Source organism: Eschrichtius robustus, chromosome 14 (assembly GCF_028021215.1).
Source record: "Eschrichtius robustus isolate mEscRob2 chromosome 14, mEscRob2.pri, whole genome shotgun sequence".
NCBI lineage: Eukaryota > Metazoa > Chordata > Mammalia > Artiodactyla > Eschrichtiidae > Eschrichtius > Eschrichtius robustus.
Window position 1 is genome coordinate 43,726,745 of NC_090837.1, and position 24,752 is coordinate 43,751,496.

At 40.1% G+C, this 24,752-nt stretch overlaps 1 protein-coding gene across 1 annotated transcript in view; it reads right to left on the bottom strand.

The window, feature by feature from the left end:
• CHST9 (carbohydrate sulfotransferase 9) overlaps nucleotides 1–24,752 on the bottom strand; it is a 201,359-nt gene that overhangs the window by 176,102 nt on the left and 505 nt on the right. The window lies entirely within an intron of this gene.

Consider the following 24,752-nt stretch of genomic DNA (forward strand, 5'->3'; position numbering starts at 1 on the left):
GCAAGATTTATGCAGCAAATAAACAGAGCATGTGAAAGCAGATAATATTACAGTATCATGAATTTGTGCCCACACCTGGGATGGCCTCTGGTCACCTGAAAGCTGGATCTCATTTAGTCAGTCCTTAATCAAGGCACAACTACCTTTTTTTTTCTTCTCTTACAAGCGCATGGAACAGAGCCTGCTGGTTCCTGGGATTTGATGCCCCTATTTACCCTGGCAAGTGTCCTTTGTTCATAGTGTGAAGGAGCTGGATTATTTTAAATTTTGCCGAGAAGTTGCTCATTTTTGCCTTGGATTTAGACAGCAAAATACTGAGTGATAGACCTCCTGTCTTGGACCTAGGGAAGAAGGGGCATGGGGTCACAGCTGAAGACCATGCAAAGCCTTTGACTAATCCAACTGAGAGCTGTATCTTATCTAATTGTTCGATCCCAATGTAGCCCTGATGGCTTGTTGATTCCAAGGGAGCACGTGGCCACGTGTGTGGCTGGCTGCTCCAGCGCCAGAGTCTAATCGGTGCTGAGGCCAGCTGCTTGACTTCCATCACTTCTTATCTGAATCAGTTCATCGTCACCACTTCATTTGTCTGACAGCGGCTCCTAGTGAATTTTAAAATTGATTCTGACAACTTTTGTTTTTAACCTCAAGGCTGTGACCTGGTTACCTAGGTGAGTTTGACAATTTGATGTTTCTCTTCATAATCAGGGAAAGTTCAGGACCGTAGCCTCTGAGCCCTTGGCACATTTGAGAGAAGTTAGGGCTCCATGTCTTACCCATTATCGGGAGGGTAAGCTCCTGGCTGAGGAGAGAAATGGGGAAGTCTAATTTTCTTTATTAACGTGGAAGCAGAGTTGAGTAATTTATTACCAGGGTGGTCTGGGAAGGCAGAGGGGGGAAGGCAGAGCTTTTGCCTGAGGGTTTAAAACACATTAAAATAGATCGAATTGCAAAAGTGTAAACGTTCAATGTAGAGTTTTATGGTCTAGTTTTTGGTTTGGATTGTTTCGTTTCTGCCACTTGAAAAAAGTTTTGTTTTGCTAATTTGCTACTGGCCTTTGCCTCCTTGCTTTCTCCCACTTAGTTAGATCTGGGCTCTACTGTTTCCTCTTGCTTCACACCGCGTCTAACATGTCCTCTTGTTTGCATGTGATGGGTTGTTTTTCTACCTAAAATCTTTCTGTTCCCTTTATAGGTTTCATGCCCGCTGACATTTCTGTATTAATTAGGATACTTTGGGCTATAATGAGCAGAAATGTCCAACTCAAACTGGCTAAAACAATGAAGATATTTATTTTCTCACATAACTGGAAGCTCAGGCCCCAGGCCAGGTACCATCTGGGCCATATGTCATCACAGACCCAAATTTCTTCCAGTTCCCTGCTCTGGCCATCTCGGCCTTGGTGTCCTGATGAGGTGTGTGCCCTCATGGTCACAGATGGTCACAGGATGGCCTCTGCTGTTTCTAGGCTGCACATCTAGAAACAGAATGTCTCTGGGGAAAAGGATGGTGGGGAGGCACTGTTCATTCTCCAGTGAGGTATGTCACGTCTTGCAGCACACACCCCTTCAGGTTTCCGGGCTAAATTTAGAGCAGATGCCCATTCCATCACCCATGAACAACCAGGGCAATGGCGACCGTAGACCAGTGGTTCTCAAAGTGTGGTTACAGGCCAGCAGCAACAGCGTCATCTGGGGATTTGTTAGAAATGCCAGTTCTCAAGCCCCACCGGACACACAGAGGATCTGAAACTCTGGGGGTGGGACCCGGCAATCTGTGCTTTAGCAAACACTTCAGTGATTCTGATTCAAGTTCAAGTCTGATTTCCACCACTCACCTGGGGTAGAGTGGATTTCGGGGTCTACTGCTATGTCCTCTCCAATATCTTTCGTGGAAGAGGATTGTGTTCCTGAAGGCATTAGTTCTTTAAATACTGGTTTGTAGTTAGAGCATAAATTTCGCATTTCTTCTGTTGTAACAGAAGAAATGCAAAATTTATCCCTAATTATATATTCTATTTTTTTGTCCTCTTTTTATTAATTTTTCTTGGAGTATAGTTGCTTTACAATGTTGTGTTAGTTTCTGTTGTACAGCAAAGTGAATTGTACGTATACATATATCCACTCTTTTTTGGATTTCCTTCCCATTTAGGTCACCACATGCTACTGTAAGTGGGATTCCTTATTTCACTTCGGATTGTTCACTGCACGTATGGAAATACAAATTCTTTTTGTATATGATCGTATCCTTCAACCTTGCCAAACTCAATTTTTTTGTGGCTTTCCATATTTAATATCATATCATCTGTAAATAGATACCTTTTCCTGTTTTAAATGTGGATACCAGACTTCACTTTCCACTTTCATACCCAATTTTGAAGACTCTTTTCTTAAATGACCAAAGGATGAGGAACATAGTCAAGTAATATGTGTAAAATGCATGCTATTTTTAAATTACTTGGATATTCAGGATAGGAAAAATTTTATCTACTGTACGTCAGGCCTTATGTTAAGTGCTCCTACATTACTTAATGTGTTTACACCAGCCTTGGAAGCAAGTATTAATACTCCATTTGATGGCTGAGAAAACAGAGGCGGGGAGAGCTCAGTATCAGGGAGTTTGACATCTGCAGACAGAGTGGGGAATCTGAACCTGGGCTGTCTGACTTCAAGGCCAGACTCAAAAACTCTTTCCAAGTAAGAGTACTAACAAAATACCTTAGAAAGAGATTTAATAAACAGAAAACAAAATAATAGCAACACCTGTAGATCTGCAGTTGGCTGTGGAGAAAGCAGCTCACAATGTACCCTAGAGCCCCTGCTCACCTATGTACTGCTGTCCCCAGTCACCACCGCCTTGGACCACCTCCACCACTGGACTCCTTTCGCTTAACCATGGAAGAGGCCCTTAGTTCTTCCCAAGGAGCCCTCAGTCTTGTCAGAATGGTCACTATATTCCTCTTGACCTCTCCTTCCCCCACCATCCCCCCTACCCACATCAAAATCTCCTGGCTAACCATTATATACTTTTCAAGCTTAATGAAAATGTTAATGATTTCTGTTAGATAATTAATGAAGTTGATTAAGAGTTATGTTTTATATGCATTTAGGTGAATGTGCATTGATTTTGATTTAGCAGTTTCCTTTCGTTTTATTTTTTAATTTGGGAACCAAAAACTATGTCTGTCAATCACTCAAACATTTTCATGAGTTCTTGAAAAGATCATAGACTCTGGGTATGGGGCTGATGAGCGTTGCCTTTGGATAAAGTCATCAAACTCTATTATATCTCCTCTTGGACCCAGTATTTCTAAATGATTGACCCACCCAACCAACTACATCTACCTTCTTGTTTTAATTAACAATGTACACCGGTAACTTCATGGAGTTGATAAGCCTGGGAGCAAATGCAAAGGACTTTCGCTTTCTGTTAAGTCATTCAGCCACATTATAGAGAAAGATATGCCATTCACTGGACTGTCAGAAACTTTGAACATAGTTTAAGAGCTCCCAATAATCTAAGATTCTGGAATATGGCGACCCCAGCTTGGGGATGCTGGGTAGGTGTTATTAAAAGTCTTTTTCAGTTGTAACATTTTGTGAAAAAAGAAACAACAACAAAATACTTCCAAGAACATTATATCCTCTTCCCTGTACTTAGCTCTCGTTTCTCTAGCTAATGGCCTGATTACTTGCCCCTTTCCTGTGGCTCCCCAGCTATTTGCACAGCTTAAGGCTCTGTTTGCTTAAGTCTGTACTTAGATTGCAGGTGATAATTGCCTCCTTATCAGTTTTTTGCTACTTGCTCTCAAAGCGTTTTCTTAGTTTCTCCTAGCCTTTCTCTACTTCTTTCTCTTTTGAGAAATTCCATTTGGGGGAATGTTTCCTTAAGGACTTATTCCAGGCATCACTGGCTTTTTAAAGGAGACTACGTTTCTTCTCATTCAACAGAGAATTATCAAATATTTAGTATGTGTGATCAGGCACAGTACAGCATGCTGAGAATACAGCAGTAAATAATCAAATGTGGTCACTCATTTATAGTTTAGGGGGGGCGATCAGTACCAGACTATCAAACAGTCACTAGTAAATTAACAATTGCCAATTATGGTAACTGCTCTGAAGGAAAGGTACAAGGTGCTGATAGAGGGTGTATCCAGGGAACCTAGCAGAGATGGGTAGATCAGGGAAGGCCTCATGGAGGTGGTGATATTAAACCTGAGAACTGAAGTGTAAGTGGTAGTGAAGGGAGGAGATGGGCAGGACTACTCCAAACGGAAGAAACAGCCTCTAGAATCACTGTGAGGTTTTAAGTTGTTCATTTCACACTAGTAAGAACGTTTGTTAGCCAAAGAAAAAACATGTTTTTCCACTATAGCTGAAACAGATATAGAGGAAATAGATGCCTATATTAAGAGTAAATTCTGGAAATGGGTAGAGAAAGCAGTGGCTGAAGGAGAGATCAGAGTCACTACCACTCAGCCTCCTCCCAGATGCTCTTTTCCTGATATAACAAGACCAGAGTTTCATGACAGGTTGCCACAAATGATTTCAAATACATTATTTATTTTTCCTTGTGTTCTTTACTACTGCTTATGTCATAACTAAAATCCTCCAGCCCTTTGCCATTCTGCTTCCTTCTTGCTCTCAGGATCAGTGGCTCTTGAGCCTGGTCACTCACCAGAATCACTTTGGCCATTATAAACTGTAAGGCTCACCACCCAATTCCAGAACTACTGAATTGGGATGTCCTAGGGTGAGACCCAGGTAATCCACATTAAAAAAAAAGCGTCTCAGGTGATTATGATTTAAAAAAGGATTGAGCAACCCTGTTTTGCTACTAGCTGTGTGTTACCTACCCTCTCTGTGACTGTTTCCTCAACTGCGAACTGAGAATCGTAATGGTACTATCTTATGGGGTTGTTGTGAGTATAAAAAGAGGTAGAGAATCCTGACTTCATGTAACATATTTGGATAAGAAAGACAATCACTGAAGGAAATGTCAGTTCTATGGACTTTCACAACTCAGGATTGTCCCATAGACAGGAGGACTTCCACAACTCAGGATTGTCCCATAGACAGGAGGACTTCCACAACTCAGGATTGTCCCATAGACAGGAGGACTTCCATTGAGTCATGTCTAGAGGTCACTTTGTGAGCCCCTTTAGGAGCTGGGTAACTCCACCGCTGCAGAGTTGAATGTGGTAGCATGAATATCAGCTACAGTTTTAAAACCTGTCCTCATGCCTTCTTCTGCAGTATTAACCTACACCACCCCACCTCCTTCATTGGCACAAAGCTGTCAATTGTTAGGCCACACGTTCTGTGAGACAGGGGAAGGTCAGGTTGGCCGGTCAGGATATTTATTTCCACGAGGACAGTAACGGTAGCAGAAGACGCCTGCAGGATGGATCAGAGGCCATTTTCAGCAACTGACATAAGCACCAGGGGAGGAAGGGGTCTCTTCTCTGTAATTGCTATCAATAAAGATGATAAAAGTCTGGAATTTCCCATGGGCATCTTTGCCATCAAATGCAGGCACCCGCTGAGGAAGCCTCTGTCCAGAGGAAAGCAAAGCCAAGAGAGGAAGCCAGAGATGGAGGGAGTCCTCACGATGAAACTGCTGGAACTCTGGATCCTGCTATAGTTCTGACACCACTGTGGACTTCCCAGGGCCTGGGCAGAGACTAAGAAAGTCTCCTGTGGAATATATCTACCTATTTATCTATTGATTTAACCTACGTGAAGATGGATTTCTGTCACTTAAAACACTGTTCTGCATAATACCTTTGGGTGTTTTCCTGCCATATTTGTAGTCAATATGGCTTATTCCAAAGTCCTGTGAAGTTGTGTTTGAGGAGAAAAGCTAAGGTCATCTCCAGCTAACAACCCAGAGAAGTACAAGCAGAAGCGTAGATAGGAGACGAAGGCAGGATTGTCACTTTTCAAGCTCTCCAGGTTTTACAATTACTGAAGAGCAAACATACTTACAATGAGTGATTCAGATAAATTTAAAAGTTTAAAACTTTATTTACTACCCTGCACTGCTCAAAAATTTTGCTATTGCCGAGATATGATCCCAGATATGAGTGGGCTTGTCCCTTCCCTTAAACAAAACAGCCTTAATAAAAATGCTGTTCCTACAGCTTCGGTAGCAGTCTGTGTCTTATGGTAAAGCTCAGCAACATTGTGTTCTATTGTGAGTAGAACTCTTCAAAGCTACATCGAATACACTGGAATGGAGTTACAAACAGCATTAAAAGTTAATGAAAAGTCATCCTTGTACATGCAGAACAATAAAAAAAAGTTGAAGAAAAAAAGTAATTATATTATGCTAGTTACAGTTAAGACTTAAGGTAATTATTCTGAATTTGAAATTTAGATCATTCCCTCCCTCCTTGATGTAATTATCCATTAGGCTTCCTAATGCCCATTTTTCATGTCAAGCTAGCCAGAACTCCAAAATGAGGAGGTGGGGCTGCAAGAGAGAAGAGGAAAAAGGCAAATTTGACGCACGTGGAAGCAAAAGAGTGTAGGAAAACATCAGCGTTTATTGCACGATCTATCACTAAAAATGTGCAGGAGTGCCAAGCTATCTTTATTTGGTCATAATACAAAAGAAATAGATATGAACCCAATACATCTCCAGTGTGACTACTCAAAGGAAAAAATGCTGGAAGAAGTGAGCTGTAAGCAAATAAAAATATCAGCATTTTAGAGCTGAAAACGACTATTATCACTTCCTTGTGTTTTAGGTCAGGAGACATATTTGGGTGAGCTGAGGGCCTCAGTCAAGGCCACACAGCTACTCAGGGGGAGTTCCCTCGGTGCTAATCAGTGATTATTTCCTTCCCTAAAATATACATCTATTAGGAAATAACACACAGATCAGATAGTGTTCTTCCACTAGACATACTTCTCAGGATCTCTAGCGCAATTCTGCCAGGTACTGAGTATGTCTATTCCACCTATGTATCCTAGAATTCGGGAAATGACCACAGGATGGGTTTGGGGATGACCCACCCACTGTGAGATGGATCTGAGCTAAAAATCCCAATGATCAGCACCCCCATAAGTCCCTAGTCTGACAATGATGTTTTGGGTCTCCTGAAATTAGTGTCAATTCAGGGCCAGTGTCCAGTAATTCCCGAAAAGACTGATCATTTCCTTTTCCCTAATGCATAGTCACCTGGCAAAAGGCCACAGTATTCAGTGGCATCTTAATGAATCTTTTGGAATTATGTGTTTTTTTTTAATAGAAATTTACATTTGTAAAAAAAGATAGTCCTTCATGCCATAAAGATAGAGTATCACGTCCTCGATTTAGTTAAATCCTACAGAATCAGAACGAAAGAGGTGAGAAGTCTGGGGAGGGCAACGAGGTAATGGGGAGAAATGTCAAAAACAAGGGAAGATTTACTCATTTCTCCAGGACACCCTATTAGTTCTCAGAATTGCTGGGGAGCAGCTTGCTCCAAAGCAGACATAAATATTGTGGCAAGAGAAGAGGCCATTTTTATGCACTGACATCAAGCATGTGGCCTGCTGGGATCTGACAAGAGAGCCAAAGCCTTGCAACAAGGCTATTCTTTGCAAATCATCACCACCACCCCCAGGAAAGCTTCGGTCTGTGCATTTCACACTGGACCAGGAAGCTGAAATCTTATCCTGTCATGTCTGCACAAACCCCCTCCCTCAGTAACCCTCCCTCCTCCCTGCAGTCCTTGGCCTTCAGTGACTTTCATGAATATTCGGAGAATACAGACACAGACGGATGCCCTTATGAAGTCATATGAACCTTACAAGGGAGCCTTCTGGAAGGAACAGCAACCCAATTGTTTAAAGTTGATATAATGATTCACGTAGTAGTGCTATTCACTGGACACACCAAAAATGTAACAACCCAAAGCCCAAAGTCAAAACTGAATAAATGAATATTTAAGAATTCCAGATGCTAAAACTACACCCGAGATCTCATTTTCTTCTTAATCAGAAATTGCTTCGGGGAAGAAGGCTCTTTGCCTTCTGGAATCCAACATCAGCCAAGTTAACTTGGCATCTTGGCAGAAAGCGAGGATAACCCCTGACTCTTGCCAATTGTAAACAGAGAGCATGGAATTTAAATGTAGGAGATACAGAGGAAGAAAAGCTGCCTACCTGTTCCTGTGAAAGAAACAAGATTTATGCTATTTAAATTTCACTGGGTATTGCCTTAGTAGAGTTTGAATTTGTTCAGAGTTTTTCAAACGGAAAACTGCCGTTACAAGCTCAACCTAGTTGATGTAAAAAATATTTCAGAAGAATGAGAAACAGAATTAAAACCTATTAATTTTTTCCATTACTACCAGTTTTCCATTTAAGGGCATTTTGTGATTTTTCCCATCTATTCTAGATTGCTCATAACTCTTCCCAGCACTACCAAAAACAGAGCATCTCGCTTTTTGGATATGGGATTTCAGGTTGCAGTTATGTCTTTTTCCCTAGCTTTGGGTTATCGGACATACCTTTGATTCAAAGGAGACTGGGAGTCTCTACCTAAGTTTCTGCCAGTGGTTCAGTGAATGGACCTCTGATTTCTGCTGATTATTAAATTGCTTCTGGGAATGGATCTAAAATGCAGGCACTGACCCTTAATGTCATCATAAAATTCTGAGTCCAAATTTCGACGGCAGTTCCATTGTTTATAGTGTATTTCTGGCAACGTGATCATAAGCAGCCTGACTGCTTTATGGATTTATCTCTCTCCTGAGCCAACTTAAAAGAAGCCTTAGTAAAACCTCCATTGGTTTACTGAGTGTGTGAGAGCTGGCTGCCCCTCTTCTTTTCTCCTTCTACTAGATATCCTTTGGCTTTATGCATCTGAAGAGAATTTTAAAACTGAAATTTGAAAGTTTAAAAGTAAAGAGTTTCTTAATATTAATAAATATACCTTTCTTAGCTAATTATTTTGTGATGGGTCATGTAGAAACCATGGGGACTATCTTATGATAAAAAGCATTCATATCTTAAAAGCAGTATTTCATATTACACGAAATGCAAAATTGTGTGAGCCTAGTTTATATGAGCTAATAATTCATAATAAATTGGTTATAAAAGTAATTTGAAAGCTGTTCCTAGGACCATGAAATAGATAAATATTCATGTCTAATCGTTTTTCATTTACAAACAACTATTAATTGTTACTTTACCCATACAGCACATGATAAGCATTCTGGAATTCTACATTTATCACTGTGATGTTTTTATTAAGAGTATGTTAAGGCGTTTCCACAAGTACTGTGTTCAGTGCTCGGCCACAGCACGGAAAGCTGGACATTTCACCTCTGTTATTGTTTCTACTCTGATTAGATCTGAACCATTTTTGTCGTCAATTTCTGGCCTTCTCAGTTTTAAAAGAATTAATGAGGAAAATTCTCTCTCCATCAAGAATCTTTACTAAACATGTAGCCAGCTGCCACCCACATAACAGTTAAATGTCATCTGCAAAGAAGAAAATGGCATCTGGGCAGGATGTATTTTGTTTTTTCTCTGAGATGGGTCCAAACAAACAGGAAACTTCCCAAGATGATGGCTGTCAATGTCACTGGTGTCAACTCTGCCTCTGCATTCTTCTTTATTGGCTTTTAAAAATCACAGTAACACTGGACAATAATTTTGCACTGAGGGCCACACACATATGGACTACCCAAGTGAGTTTATTTATTTATTTATTTTTTTGATGTGGACCATTTTTAAAGTCTTTATTGAATGTGTTACAATATTGCTTCTGTTTCATGTTTTGGTTTTTTGGCTGCAAGGCCTGTGGGATCTTAGCTCCCCAACCAGGGATCGAACCCACACCCCCTGAATTGGAAGGTGAAGTCTTAACCACTGGACCACCAGGGAAGTCCCCCCCAAGTGAGTTTAAACTGTTCTGGAAAACAAAGAAATTTCAGAAGGGTAAGATTGAGAAAATAAGAGAAGTAAGAGTTCTGAGTAAAAGGATAGAAATTTAATAACTAACCTATAAAGTACATTTTTTTATCATTGAGAAAAACCAAAAAATTATAATACACTAAAATTTAACTAGATTATCACTAAAATACTGCATGATAAAAAAAGAAGTTTTACAAAAGTATGTCTGCATGATAGAGAACACTCTTCTTTCCATGCAGTCAGATGATGGATTCTCACAGACAGAGAAAACATCATTTTCATGGTTACGCAAGTTGGGAGGCTGACATATATGTACCTAAGCAAGGAGGCATATACCTGTATTTTTTCCAAAGATTTCTAACTCAGTATTTGCAAAAAATATGGCAAAATCCTACCTGTCATGGCCAAGGGAAGCATGTGCCAGGTGCAGGGGACACGACCGTGAAATGGCCTGCTTAGTGCCACCCTCACAAATCTGGTGACCTGGTGGGTTGAAGGTGATGGGCATGATTTTAACAAGCACTCCAAATTCACCATCATGAGTGCTTTCATAGGGAGTACAGGGAGCACATGATGGGGGGCAACACAGGAAATGCTTCTAGAGGCACCTGCAGAGGCCTAGGGTTGAGCAGCCCGACGACTGGTTCAAGGAACCAGGCGAAATTTAGCACAGCTGCAGGGTAAGTGCAACATGACCAGTGTGGACAAAACGAGCCTGGAGAGTTAAGTAGAGGTCTTGTAATGAAGGGACTTGACAGTCAAATTATGGAGTTTAGGTTTGTCCCAAGAGCCACTGGAGGCCAAGAAGAGATTTATGCAGGAGGGAAAAGGAAAATGGTGGCATCACAGATGGCAACAAGGTCTTTAGGTGGGGCCACTGCCTCAACAGCGAAACGGGACAGACTTTGGAGAAAAACAATGAGGTTAGTTTTGTACTTCCTGAGTTGAAGGGATCTGTGGGGCATTCAAGTACAGATGCCCTGGAAGCAGATGGTGTGAGGGATCAGGGCTCTACAGATGGCATTACACTGGAAGAGCATGAAGATGAGAAGAAAAGGAACCCAAGGGTAGAACTCGGAAGAACACCAACATCTAAGGGATGGAAAAAGAAACACAGTAGTCTGAAGAAGGAACTGAGAATACAGCCAGAGAAGGGTAGGAAAAGTGGAAGAGTCTGTGGTCAGGGACACCAAGGGAAGGTGGCATTGAAGGGCCACTAGTATCTAAAACTGCACCGATCTAAGATGGGGGCTGGGAAGGATGTGCTAGATCTGAGGGCAGGCAGGATGCTGGGGGGAACACCCTAGTGGTTGACGGGGGCAGACTGCACGATGTAAGGGCAGGGTGAGTAGAGAATAACAAAGTGGAGACAGTGATTACACAAAAGTCTTTTAAGAAGAGCAAGGGGAGGAAAGGGATAAATTGGGGAAGGAGGAAAAATGTGGTTGGAAGAACTGGATATGTGAGTTAGGTTATTTTTAGATCAGTGAGATCTGTGGGGATCATGTATAGATACATGTATAGATCATGTACAGATACAAGGAAGTGATAGAGGAAAGATGAAAGTATAGGAGAAGGGAAGAAATAGAAGATGGGCAAGATCACTGAGGAAGTAGACCCCTCGGGAGACAGAATATGAGTGGGAGGAGGAGGGGGAGGTGGAAGAAGCTGAGAGGAGAGCCGGAGACGGGGTGGAAGTTGACCAGTCTCTATGTTGTTAGAAGGAAGTTCCAAGAGTTTTCTCTGATGTTCATCTCTTTTCTGTGAAGTAGGAGGAGAGGGGATCTGCAGAGAGACACGGGGGGAGCACATGTGCCCGGAGTGCTGAGGAGAAAGTAACATGTCAGAAACTGCTTCTCTGGAAAACAGGAGAGAAACAACTCACTAGGGGACACGGGATTGCCGGGCAACACGAAGAGCCGTCAGTTTATCCTCTACCAATCTGTCTCCTGGAATTTTCTATCACAGTCTACAGTTGCCAGATACAAAAACAGACAGCCAGGCTGATCTCGAAGGGCTGACATCATAAAATGTAATATTTTGTTAAACAGTTAGTTTATGAGGCTTCATGACTTGAACAAAACATCCCCACAAGAATATTCCAAATTGCTTAAACAACCCCAAGAAGAGTACAGTTTTTTTCCCAGCACCGTGAGCCTAGGAAAGTGGGGGAGACTGGTAATCACTCTATTGGGAAGATAGAGCGCCATTAATATGATAATCATTAATTAAACCATTTCTGGGTTATACATATATACCAATGTGACTGTGTAACAAAAGTTAGACAAAAGTTGTTTAATTCTTCACAAGAGGCCCAGTGGAATATCTAGAGCTACCAAGCTCACAAACACACCCAGAAGGTTGTGACCACACTGAAGATTGGCTGATACATTGTGAGCCCTGCAGAAACGATGAACTGCTCTCTGTCTCTGGAATCTCTTTCCCATTTCTTCCCATCGAGCTCTTTACTGGGGGTTCTCCTGTGTTCCAGGCAAGGTGGTCCTGACCCTCAGTGGGCTGCCAGCTGGGGAGACAGGCATGAAAGCCAATGTTTACAACCCAGGCTGAGTCACACCGCAGGAGATGGAGATAAAAAAGCTTGAGAATAGTAAGGGGGGGACTAGTGGTGAATTCTGTCTGTTGGATTAGCACAAAAACATTTACTTTCAATCCTCTACATAAAACTCAATATAACTTTTGGCAATCTGTGACTCAGGGAAACATAACAGAGAGAACACTCAGTGAAAAATAAGGTTCTTCTTTTATTTGAAAACAATCCATGTTTTCTTTTCATATTTTACTCCCCTTTAATCTGTAATGACCTGGATACCATGAAATTTCCCACCAAGCCTCTTAGTTGCTTGATTTATTCTTGAAAGGTATGTTCCCAAAGACATTGGTTCTGTACTGGTTGAACTTTGTTTTGAAGTCTGGGGCTGTTACAACAGTAAGTTCTCCTTGGTGCAGATTTTTCAACTGGAGAACAGAAACTATATCCTTGCTCCTGGTGATGCATCTGGTTGCTAGACTTCTAGACCGGGTTTGAGAATGGCTATGTTCAAACCGCTTTAGGAAACAAACCAAAAATGCAAAGTGTCTTGAATCCTCTTGTACCTCAAGGGGCAGGAGAAGGGTATTGTGGGGGAAATAGGCAGCTATCGGGAATCATGTTTTACTGCCAGTTTTGTTACTTCCTGGCTATGCACATTTAAGCCTTTTGGTTGCTTCTCTGTAAAAGAAGGAGGCTGGGACTAAATGATGCTTTGGTATTTGAAGTTTATTTTTATGAGGAAAATTAGAGAGTTTGGACTAGGTGGCATTACATTCTGAACCAACACTCCCTAACAGGAGCTATAACTTTCCTCTCACCGTGAATTATTTAGTGAGTGAGACCTTTGCACTCATACTCCCAAGTCCACACTAATGACCGGTAGTTATTTCAATTGATTCTCAACGAACAGTTAACCACCCCGATGGCATACCAATAAAGCAGGCAGCACTGTGAGTGCCGGTTCTGTGCTTTATATTTGTATCCTTCCATTCATAATTCTGAATGGAAACCTGTGTGTCCAAATAAATATTTCTGTATCCATTTTATAAGGATTATCATTAAGCATCTGTAGTGTTTTAAGAAGTCCTAATTTTGATTTGTGAAAGCAGAAGAGAAGATATAATACAAAATCATAGAATCTTGAAGATGGTGTTATTTTGGAAAACATGCAATGTGACCTTATAGAAATTCTCAAATATGTGAACAATGGTATTATACAGGAATGATCTCAACAGGATTGTGAGTGATAGCAAAAAATTAGAAGCAACTATAATGTACATCAATTGAAGAATGGACAAATGAATTGCAGCAGATTCACATAGTGGAATATTACACGGCACTTCGGTGAATGAAATCAAGCTGTATATAGCAATGTAAATAAATCTCAAACACCTAACGTTAAGTGAAAAAGTAAGTTTGCAAAAGGGTATATACAGATAGACACATTTTGTGTAAGGCTAAAAATATGAAAAAGGAACATACATAAGTGTTAAAAAATTATAGAGACATGCACAGGAATGTGGTGATAAAGATCAAATTTAGGATGGTGGTTACCTGAGGAGAACAAGGAAGAAGGTATGGAGGTTGATCAGAGGAGAAAAGATACCAGAATCTGGAGAGATTAATCAACTTGCTCAAGGACACAAAACAGGCTAGAAACTAGAGCCCAGCGCTTTCCACTACAGAACACCACCTCCCAAAGGGAGTGCTTCTGAGCCCAAGTTTATTTGTTAATACCTCTTTCAGACACAAAATGATAGCCACAGGGAATTTAACATTATAAGGGACCTTAAAAAGACATCCTATACAACTCCTCCCTCAATTTTCGACTTTTCCTAACAACATGTCTGCTAAAGAATGATCCAGCCTTTATTAAAAACAAAACACAGCAAAAGGAAAAAACAAGCCTCTCCAGGTAACACATCCCTAACCTCAAGGAAGACATTTCAGGATATCCCTGGAGAAAATGCCCTGCAAACCAAACACTGTAACCTCTGCAAAAGCCAGCGTTGAGCACCAGCCTCACGTGCCTTCTTTAGCTTAGTTGAGTCTAGCTTCTGGTGTGGACTGACTCATTCAGCAAAGATCTAGTGAGTGTCTACTGCTTGCCAGGCCCCGTGCTAGGGGCACAGCAGTGAGCAAGGCAAGCACCCTGTGGTCCATGGTGTAAGATAAATCAACAACAGTGAAGGAGGATTGGTCTGTGCCCTTTGCCCCTTACCCTACTCTAAGAGATGAATAAAGCTAATGGGGCTCTTTATGAGGCCCCTCTCAGCTCCAGTAACCCCACTTTGAGAAAGATGGCTGCTTACCGAGGGTGGGAAGGAAGATAGGAGAGCTGGTCTGGATTTATTAGGACTCTTTGGGCTGCAGGTGACAGAAGCCCAAGTTGAGCCTATAGGGGTTCAGAATATGTCACCCCAAAATATGTCACTTTGGCATGTTGATTATTTTGAATTAAAAGTACTTGAGAAACAGCTGGTACAAGAAGGACCCTCTGACCCTCCTTTGTCCCCCTGAAGCAGGAAATAAATCTCCCCTGTGAAAGGTACCCTCCCTGTCCCAGGAGGGCAGAAGACATCCTTATCACCAGAGACAGGGAATTCAGTGCAGAGAAGGCTGTATAAACAAACCTTGTTACTTCTTTACCAGTCTACTACCCCCACCCCAAAGACTTCTGTCATGTCAATTCTTCACGTTCAATTCATGCCAATTCTAAATGTATTGTTACTTTGTCTAAAGGGTGTAAAAGCTTCCTGCCTTGGCCACTTCCTTTAGAGTCTCATATTTTTATGGGGCTCCAATATGTATGAAATTACCTTCGTTTTTCTCCTACTAATCCGTCTCATGTCAATTTATTAGACCAGCCAGAGAAACAAGAAAGGCAGAGGGGAAATTTTTCCACCCCTACAAGCCACCTTAAATACCCCAGGCAGGAACAGTCCTGAATCTTGGGAGAAGCTGATACAGGAACCCAAACGCTCTCTGAGGCTCCCCCATCAGCTCGGCTCCTCTCCTCCCAACTGCCCTTCTGTTCCCTCTCCAGCCTGGTCTCTTCAGCTGCTCTGGCCCACGTGGTAGGAAACAGCCACTTGAGCTTCTGAGTTTTTTTCTTTTTTTTCTTTTTCTTTTCACAGAATTATGATTTATTTAGATAGCTTGTGCCGTTCAATGCCCAATTTGTATAATCTCAACAATATGCAATTGTGTGGGGAAAAGCCATTTGAGAATCTATCTGAAACAGTCAAAAGACAAGGACATCCTGGGAAAAGACTATTTTCAGCGCTTGAAATAGACAAGGTGTTAACGCCCAAAATATATTCTGTACTCTTACAAACAGATTGCAAAATGCAGTAGAAAAGTGAATGAGCTTCTGAGTTTTGCATCTTATCATCCAGGCACTCAGGGCCATTCTCCCAAAATTTCAAGAAAGGGAATCATCAGCCAAGCTTGAATCAGCCAACCATTCCCTAGACTAGTAATTCATGATGACCAGTGACGTGCGGTGTCCTATGGATGCGGGGCCTAGCGTTGGCCAGGTGCCAACGGACCAAACGGAGGGTCCCATTGTCAAGTGGCAGTTTCTGCTACACTCTGTAGATGGTGTGGGGGAGGAGGAGCAAAAGAAACAGAGGCAGGGGTGGCACCCAGAAGAAGGGTGAGTGCTGGGCTGAAGCAACAGCACTGTTGTTTACCTGTACTCAGAACATATTTGGAGAACAAATGCATTCAATTGATTACTAGATTTTTTAAAAATCTACATTGATTGGATCGACCCTGTAGCAAAGGTTGGCCACTGAACGTTATTCAAATTCAGAAGATTTTAAGCAACTTTGACCATTACTTCTTCATTTCTAGTAGTACGGCTTCTGGGGTGCAGGGCATACACAGGAGGCAGCTCTCAGGAAGACAGGAGACTTAGAAGGCAGGGTAGAGAGTTAAAACAGAGTCCACTGGGAGGGGCAAATTATAAGTAGCTGAGTGGATAAGAATACACATGGAATTTGGAGGGCACTGGGAGTACATAATGAAGTGAGAATTGACATCAGGATCTGAAAGTGGGTGACAGGTGTCTGAATGGACACTGGTGACCAACATACAAGTTCCCTGTCCTTGGGAACTTGCATTGTGAGAGGTAGAGCATATGTAAATAAACGCAAAGAATGATTACAGATAGAATAGGTGCCATGAAATAAATTTTAAGAAGTAATAAATAACAGGTGGTGGGAGGTAAACCATCAGAGGATATCAACTTTACATAAGAAGTTGAGGGAAGGTGATATTTAAGCTATACCCTGAAGGATAAGGAAAAGCCAGCAATGGAAACGGTGAAGGAAAACATGTTCCAGGAGGAGAGAACAGCTAAGTCAACTGAGATGGGAAAAATCATGTAAAAGGAAGATGGGAGATGGCGGTGTCCAGAGGTAGGCAGAGGGAGTAGGTGTTTATTTGATTAAATAATGGTTGCAACCTTCACCAAAACCAGAGGAAGTAACTCAAACAAGTGACTTTTCAAAGAAAAGCAATTTTATTTTCCTGAGGATATGATTGACAGTAAGCATAAAGTCCTTCCATGTTATAAGTGCCTTTGCTCCAGGTCAGGTATACAAAGATTCCCTGGGGGAAAATAGAATTTCAATACAGCAACATCAAAATCAGGAAAAACAGCCTGATTTCAGAGGAAAAGAATATACTTGCTCATCAGAGAGGCTCAAGAGAAAAGAATTATGCCAAACCAGTCTAAAAGCAAAATTTATTTATAGGCCACAAAATATATTTAGTTTGGAAAAAAGCAAGATGGAATCTTGTTAGAAATATTATACCAAAGCATGGAGGCCAGTTTGTCTATGAGGTCCTGAATCAATTAACTGTCCAAGAGAACAATAAGGTGGCTTTACTTTGCCAAAAATCAGAAGCTTGTAGCTACTACTTATCACTTTCATACAAACACAAGAAGGTTGAAACATAACCTGGGCCTATCGATGTTTATTGTACTTTTGCAAAAGAAAAAAATTAAAAGTAGCCATCTGTTTTGGCAATCTTGCCATTGATAACAGCATTGAAGATCTGAATAAAGCCCTGGCTTACAGAAAGTTCACATCATTGACCAAAATGAACATACTTTTCAGGCCAACTATTTTTGGGATCAGAGTCCTATAGAGCCTGGATTGGTGACAATGAGTTTTGAAAAGGTGGGATTATAGCTATGTGATTCTTCCATATGCTAGGTATGATCATTTAGAGCTAAACAATTGACTTTAGATGCTAATGTTGAATTCTAAACTAAATTCAGCTATCAGTACTTATTTAGTGTAAATCAGAAATAAACTAGTAGGAATCAGAAAAAATGTCATTAGAGGTATGAAAGAAAAGTCAAATAAGTTTCTGTTTAAGGTAAACATGTAAAAATGTTATCAATTAATATCTAAAACATTATTGGTCCTGCCAAAGCATTCTTGAAAAAAGAAAAAAGCTGGAACAAAGCTATATTACAAATATTTTAATTTGTAAAATTTAAATTTACTATATTTTAGTCACAAAAAGTGACTAAAACAGTATGGTATTGGCATTAAAAGTAGACACATAAATCAATAGAATAGCATAGAGAGCCCAGAAATAAACCCCTACATATTAATTTACAACAAAGGAGCCAAGAATATATAATGGGGACAAGACAGTCTCTTCAATAAATGGTGTTGGGGAAACTGGAGAGCCACATGCAAAAAAATGAAACTGGACCACTATTTTACACCATACACAAAAATTAACTCAAAATGGATTAAAGACTTGAACGTAACACCTGAAACCATAAAACTCTTAGAAGAAAACATAGGCTGTAAGCTCCTTGACATAGATCTTGGAGATAATTTTTTGCATCTGACTCCAAGAGCAAAAACAACAAAAGCAAAACTAAACAGGTGGGACTACTACAACTAAAAAGCTTCTGCATGACAAAGGACACTGTCAACAAAATGAAAAAGGCAACCTACTGAATGCAAGAAAACATTTGCAAATCATATATCTGATAAGGGGCTAATATCCAAAATATATAAGGAACTCATACAACTCAATAGCAAAGACCAAACAATCTGATTAAAAAATGGGCAGAAGATCTGAATAGATCTTTTTCCAAAGAAGACATACAGATGGCCAAAGGTACATGAAAAGATGATCTACATCATTCATCATTAGAGAAACGCAAATCAACACCACAATGAGCTATCACTTCACACTTGTAAGAATGGTTACCACCAAAAAGACTAGAAATAAGCATTGGTGAGGATGTGGTGAAAAGGGAACGCTCATGCACTGTTGGTGGGAATGTAAATTGGTGCAGCCACTATGGAAAACAGTATGAAGGTTCCTCAAAAACTTAAAAATAGAACTACCGTATGATCTCTCAATTCTACTTCTGGGTTTTTATCTGAAGAAAATGAAAACACTAACTCGAAAAAGATATAGGAACTCTTAAGTTCACTGCAGCTTTATTTACAATACCCAAGATATGGAAACAACTTAAGCGTTTACTGACAGATGAATGGATAAAGAAGATTTGTATATATATACAATGGAATATTATTCAGAGATAAAAAAATGAAATCTTGTCATTTGTGACAATGTGGATGGACCTTGAAGGCATTACATAAAGTGAAATAAGTAAGACAGAGAAAGACAAATACTGTATTATTTCTCTTATACATGGAATCTAAAAACAAAAAACAAAACAAGCTCACAGAGACAGAGAACAGATTGGTGGTTGCCAGAGGTGGGGCGTAGAAGGGTGGGAGAAATGGGTGAACTGTATTTTAGTTTTTGTTTAAGTAAATTTGTTTCCTTTTAAAAAATTTAAAAACTAAAAAATACCAGTCCTGAATAATAACGTTCAGAAGTTGTCAGATAGATTTTTACAATGTATATAAATCCAGGGAACAATTTTAGTTTGGAATAGTTAAGACTAAACATTTTTTTTTTTTCAGTAGAAAGAAGGATTTATTATTACTTGCAGCAAGTAAGGAGGATACTGGGGATCTTTCCCAAAGCAGTGTCTCCGAGACTAAACTTGATTCTGGAATATCTCAAAAAAAGAAATAAGCTATTCAGTGGGATGTTTGATTTTCACTACTTTATATATTTGAAAATATGTGTAAATAACTTTTCACTACTTGATAGGGGATTTTATTAGATATATGTATTTCTAACACAGGTTTCATACGATAACAGAATATATCATATTTTAAAATAAATATAAAGTAAGTGGTTCAGAGGAGAGTTGGCCAGGATTGTCTCTTCATAAAATGATTTAAAAATCTGGGATTTCATTTGCCATGAAAATGATGAGGCCGGGCCTTGGAGGAAGGCTGCAGTGCCAGCCAGGATCCAATGAGGACGATGAGAAACAGAAGTTAAGGAGACGAATTCTGGCTTCATACATGGCACTTTCTAAGGAGGTGGCTGTAGAGCTGAGTGGATGCCTTGGGAAGCAGTGGATTCTTTGTCCCCATAAACACTCAAACACAGTCTATGCAATCATTTGGCTGGACGCTGGAAAACCTACGGAGGCATTCTTTACCCACCCGTCCGACAATACTATTGAGCACCTACCAAATACATGTCCCACGCTGTGGAACGAGGACACCGCGATAAGTGAAACAGACAAGATGTCTGTCCTCGTGGAGGTTGCAGAACAGTTAACGGATACAGACAATTAATAAGTAAATCAACAGATAATTAAACAAGGCAATTGCTAATTATGATCATTTCTCCGACAGAAATAAATAAGGTGGTGGGAGAGGCTGACGGATGGATCGTGGGGTGATCAAAGTAGGTGACATTTGAGCTAAGCCCTGACAGGTGACAGCTGGAAGAGCATCCCAGCTTCTGAGACTGTGAGAGCGCTGAGTTAGCCCAGGGCTTAGTTTGGTAGAAAAATCGAGGTAAAGCTGGGAACACCGGCACGGGAATGAAGGTGCTCTGCCCACAGCTCTGTGGGCCCAGGGAGAAGATTCTGCTAAAGGGAATGAGCTAGCACGGAAAAGTTTTGAACAGGGGAGTGATGTCATTGGATTTATATTTTTGAAAAATAGGTGGTGTACAAGATCATCTTTAAATTTTTTTCTAAAGCTGAGATTCTGACTCTGTTATGATGGGGTCTTCACCCTTATTGCATATACAGAACAATTATGTACCACACCTTCTGGTATTTGTTCAGCAGTAGCAGTCTACCTAGAGAAAGAGCACCAAATTGCAAATTTCAACAGGAGCTGGGGAAGAACATGAGCCATGGTTGTGATTTATCCTGAGATGGCCCCCCTCATTACTGCATCTTCCCCAGACAGGTACCTGTTCTGCTCGGATCTGGTCCTCTGCATCGGCTGACCCTGCCCCCACCCCTACGCCGCTCCTTCTAACACTTTTATCTGGTCAGCAGTCCCATTACTGACAATTGATTGGGCTCTTTCTCCTGGTCTTAACTCATTACTTTACCTCATAAAGAAGGGCCTATCTCCTTCCTGTCACAATGGACTGTCCTTTTGTACCAAAGCCTTGGCCTGGACTCAAGACCATTTTCTCCCTTACAATCCATGAGACTATAGTCTCCTTGAGAACAGGGGTTATATCTGGTTCTCTATTGGCACCTCCGATGGTTAGGTCTTCAATAAACGCTGTTAAATGAATGAGTACCCTGACCTTGGGCAGCCTGTACAGACCTGAGATCGTCCTGGGCCCGAACTCTCCTCTCTGCCACTCAATCCCATCGCTCCCTGTCCAGTGTCTACGTTGTGAAACACGATGGCTCTGTGCCAGTTAGAGTCTCCCAACTATTTTAACCAGAGCTGGAACTGAGTCTTCTTTTTTTCTTTTTTCCTCTTAATCAGTCAAGGCACAAGCTTGGGGTTGTTTTCCTGAATTGTGGCTGAGTCTTAACTGGGATAACTCAGAAAAAGCAAGTCTGCAGATGCTCTGCATCATTTCCAGGATCATAATAACAGCTCACATTTATTGGGCACTACTGCTTGCCAGGCACCATGCTAAGTGCTTTGCAGGCATTGTCTCCTTTGACCCTCACTGCAACCCTATATGGAAAACATTATTATCCCCATTTTACAGATGAGAAAATCGAGGCTTAGAGAGGCTAAGTGATTTGTCCAGAGTTAACCAGGAGATCTGAGATTTTCAAGTTTCCTCTGAATGTAAAACTTGCACTCCTAACAACTAGGGAAAAGAAATGTACAAAATAAAGTTCATAATAATACATCCACATACTGAAAATTAGCAGAGAAAGGCATAATTTAATTGATGATGGTATTGAAATGGATGCTCATATGAAACTGTTGTATAATTGGATAGAATTTCATTTCTCTGTGACACATTTTTCCTCTTTGCCTCCAAAAAGATCTTGTCTATTCATAATCTTTTACTAGCACATCAGAGCATACTTAAGACTTTTTTTTGTAATCCTAAAGCATTTTATTTTAATAATAAGAAGCCCAGGAAAACTAGGGAGGTATAGAAAACAGTCTGTATCATACTGAATTTTAAAAGCCTCAAAAGAAAAAAAGGTATGAAAAGAACCTAAGAGTTCTTACAGACAACTGAAATGTATATGAGATCAAACCATCCAAAGCTTTAAAATCTGCTCTACTTACAGAGGATCTCTGGAACCAAACATCTTCCAAAGTTCTGTGAGTGACAGTTTTATTAAAGTGTCCAAAACTCAGATTTTCCAATTTTTAACTTAACATCAAAGCATGCATTCAGATATTTTCTGATTTAAAGAGACTGCCTTTAAAAATGCCTGATGTTATGTGAAACACATATAAAATACATAGGGACCTGTCTACCTAGAAAACTACAGAATTACAACCTAGGACACTAGCCTAGTATAAGGCAAAACTCCAGATGAAGTCTTATTGAAGAATAATAAAATGTTTCTTCAGTAAAATAGTTATCTAAAGGAATCCTGGTTCTAACGTTTATACTCACTGTCATGAGTAGATAGTGAAATATTACATAAGTCATTTAGGATATATTGAGAATCAGAGAAAGTACTTCTAGCAAATCACAAAAATTAAGAGAATAAACGGTAAATGTTTTACCAGCCCATATTCACTGAGGAAAATAATTTCCCAACTTGGAAAACTTATGAACTCAATTAAGAAAAATAAAAATTAGACAAAAAAGAATCCAACTTGCAGAAGAGATTAGACATTTATGAACTTGTACACATAGCTTAGGTTTACCAAGTCAGTGATTTTAAAACGTCTGTACTGATGCTACGGCATGTATCATATATGTTTATCTTATCCGCTTTTTTTGGTTAGGAGGCTCTTTCAGGGCTCACGAGGCATAGGAGAACCTGGGCATGGATCATACTTTGAAAATGCTTAGCTTTGTATCTTCTGGCAAGTCACTTAAAGTTTCAGTTTAATCAGTTGCTTCATGTGTGCTCTAGGGGGTAACAATATTCACCTTTTCCCCCTCATAGAAGCAATACATAGGGTAGAGGCATGGACTTCAGAGAGACACAACCTGGGTTTGAATCCTAGCTTTCCCTCCGCACCTCAGCCCACTCAGGTGGAGCCTTGGCTAACTTCCTTATCCACCTGAGCCTTAGTTTCCTCATCTACAAACTTAGAATAGCACATCCAGTGAGATGTCTACAGAGTAAGAGAAAATACATGTAAACATTTGGCACTTAGTAAGCTTTCGATCAATTGTAGCTACTGATGTTTGTGGACACATTTTGTAAATTGCATTGTATATGTCAGGTTATCATATGACTTGGCTGTTTCCTCAGATGTCATGTAGTTTCTTACTGGCAGAATAAATCACAACATTTCTCCATTAGTCTGTATATAGGAATATATTTTCTTTTACGTATTGGAGCTTTGTTGTGATACTTTTCTTGGGAAATCTATTATGAGACTATGATATTAACAAACCTCCCAATAATGAGATCTCTTTGATTCTTCCTTCTTTGCCGCGTTCCAGTCTATAGTCTACAGTGAGTTTTTCATCTATTCACTCATTCAACAAACACCTACTGAAGGCTTACTATGTGACAAGATATATGCTAGGAATTATATTGCAAAAGGAATCAGCCTATTTATTTTATCACAGATGGTTTCATTCAATATTATCAGTTAGTATGATAAAATATTGCAGTAATATAGAAAACAGAAAATATTATAGTTTCTATAAATTGTAATGGGAATTAAGAATAAGTTTGGACAATATGTTACATATTCTCTAGAAAATAATTATATGCAAATTCTTTTCACAAGAGTTACCATATAAATGAAATAATTCCAAAGTGTCTATGAAGCTAAACCAAGGATAGGAATTTAAAAATGGAAACAACTTTTAAAATCATCATTATTTATGACTTAGTATGGAATTATCTTTCAGGGTAGATTCTTTTTTTTTTTTTTTTAAACATCTTTATTGGAGTATAATTGCTTCACAATGGTGTGCTAGTTTCTGCTCTATAATAAAGTGAATCAGCTATACATACACATATATCCCCATATCTCCTCCCTCTTGCGTCTCCCTCCCACCCTCCCTATCCCACCCTTCTAGGTGGTCACAAAGCACGGAGCTGATCTCCCTGTGCTATGCAGCTGCTTCCCACTAGCTATCTATTTTACATTTGGTAGTGTATATATGTCCATGCCACTCTCTCACTTCGTCCCAGCTTACCCTTCCCCCTCCCTGTGTCCTCAAGTCCATTCAGAGTAGATTCTTAAGTGCTTTATATCTAGAATAATTTTTAAATGGGCCAAAGTTGGAAACAGTTAAGGAATAGTTCTATTTTTATTTTATTTTTCTTAACAGTCATAAGCCATAGGCTATTTCTACTAACGGAAAACAACCAAATTTCACAACACCTATGTATATATATTTCTATGATGTTCTAAAACATTTCCTTGCATCATTATAAGCATAATCCATTTTAACAGTAATTGAGTGCCTCCAACGTACAGCAATTACAAACTGAACGATGAGTATACAAGATAAGTAGAGTAGGCAGCAACCAGTGGACCAAAGCTGGCCTACCAGCTGTTTTTGTAAATAAAAGTTTTATTGGAACACATCCTGATTCATTTGTTTACATAATAATCTTTGGCTGCTTCTGTGATCCGTTGGCAGAGTTGAATAGTTGTGACAGAGACGACATGGCCTGCAAAGCCTAGAATATTTTCTATTTTTTTACTGAAAAGGTTTGCTAACTCTTGCTTTATATTAAAGGTATGAAAGAATTTCTACACCAACTGGAGTATCAACA